The 1,925-nt window shown below is 37.5% G+C and overlaps 1 protein-coding gene across 1 annotated transcript in view; it reads left to right on the plus strand.

Annotated features, from left to right (window-relative positions):
- LOC107715262 (pyruvate carboxylase, mitochondrial-like) overlaps positions 1-1,925 on the plus strand; it is a 142,135-nt gene that overhangs the window by 104,804 nt on the left and 35,406 nt on the right. The window lies entirely within an intron of this gene.

Consider the following 1,925-nt stretch of genomic DNA (forward strand, 5'->3'; position numbering starts at 1 on the left):
ACACAGTGTCTCCCTGACATGCTGCATCAACACTACCGCTGTTCCTGAACCACGCCTTCTTTCTTTGCGTGCACATTTGGGCCGCATTATGCAAATATTTCCACATAGTGAGGTAGATATGTGGGGGCGTGTTAGAACGAGCCGTTTTAGGTAGGCGTGGCTGACTCTTAACTTTTATAAAGAATATCTCTTTGGATTTAAGACTTTAGTCTTTGCAACTTTACAGATCTTCTTTATGCTTGTAACACTCCAAAGAGAAAGGAAAACTTGAAATCGCATCATATGACCCCTTTAACAACTAAGATGTTGTTAGAGAAAGTCATTTCATTTTGATGAAATATCGTGCAGACTGACACATTTTTTTTCCCAGAGTCATGCAATAAGACCAGGAAAGGCGCATGCTGTAACAAAAAATGTGTTGTTAAATGCACAGTAAGTTGCTTTGTATAAAAAATACCTGCTAAAAGAATAAATGAATAAATCGAACAAATCAATAAATTGCAAGCTGTCCCAATTAATAATTAACTACATTTAAATTTTTTGGTGGACTATCCCTTTAAGAACTTAATCTGTATGAGGACTATATCTAATCCTCACGGTGAATACTGTAAATGTGAACCATCATGTGCTTTGTGGTGGAAGCCCATAGTACAGTAAGTTAGAGTTTGACTCTCAAAGGACTGAAGTTGCTTAGGCTGCATTTTTTTTCTTCTGTGCATTGCACTAGCTATCGCCTTGTCAAGACTCACAGGAGAGACAGAGAGAGAGAGAGAGATGGTAAAGCTCAGCAGCTGCAGTGGAATCATCAAAGCCAGAGAGAGAACAGGCCAGCTCTGTCTGCATCACTGCTCCTGCATGCATGATCGGCTAACCACCTATGTGCCAATCAGTAGATTTTAATTGGGTAAAAGAGAGCGGAATGTCGCCTGTAGCAATCATAAGGAACCATCCCATCATCTCCTCCACCTCCTCCTCCCTGTGCTGCCCACACTTGTCTTTCATGCAGTCTGAGTTTTGTGCTCTTCGTGGAGTGTGTAAAGACATTTATGCACTCTAGGGGTGCTTTGGAAATAAAAAGCATGCTGATGATTTTGGACATCACACTCTGACAACAAAAGCACCTGTAAAAATGAGACCATGCGATTAGTACATGCTGTTCCTGACTGGAACACACATCTGTGTGAAGCCATGCTTTTCTCGGGTAGTTTTTGCAGTCTGCTAGGTCTTATGACAATCACTTTTTCCCCATGATTATGATTTTTTTTTTTCTTCTTTTTTTTTCTTTTGTTTTTTTTTTCATCTCTCCCCTCCATCTTTTATTATGCCATTTAAATGAGGAAGGACCTCAGCATAGTGTGTGTAGCTCTGTTCCAAACTCTAGTGAGCTACTGTATCTATAGACCCTACTGGAAAAACCCACTTAAACTTTGGTGCTTAATATATTTGTGGAAACCGTATTAGATATTTTCAGGATTCTTTGATGAATAGAAACAGTGTTTATTTGAAATAGAAATATTTGTAACATTATAAATGCCTTGCCTGTCTTTTTTTAATCGATCTTACCCCGAACTTTTGAATGGTAGTGCACAGTTTCCACAAAAATATTACGCAGCATAACTGTTTTCAACACTGATGATAATAAGAAATGTTTCTTGACACCAAATCAGCATATTAGAATGATTTCTGAAGGATCATGTGACACTGAAGACTTGAGTAATGGCTGCTGAAAAATCAGCTTTGCCATTATAGTAAATTAAAATACTAATACATAACAATTCTTTTAAATTGTAATAACATTTCACATTACTGTTTTTATTGTATGTTTCGTCAAATAAATGTATCTTTAGTGAGCACTCTTCAGTATTCCGCTCACTAGGTTTTAGAAAAGAGCATGTATTGATAAAAAAAACAAACAGTACGCATAT

Source organism: Sinocyclocheilus rhinocerous, unplaced genomic scaffold (genome assembly GCF_001515625.1).
Source record: "Sinocyclocheilus rhinocerous isolate Xijiao unplaced genomic scaffold, SAMN03320098_v1.1 scaffold299, whole genome shotgun sequence".
Classification (NCBI taxonomy): Eukaryota; Metazoa; Chordata; class Actinopteri; order Cypriniformes; family Cyprinidae; genus Sinocyclocheilus; species Sinocyclocheilus rhinocerous.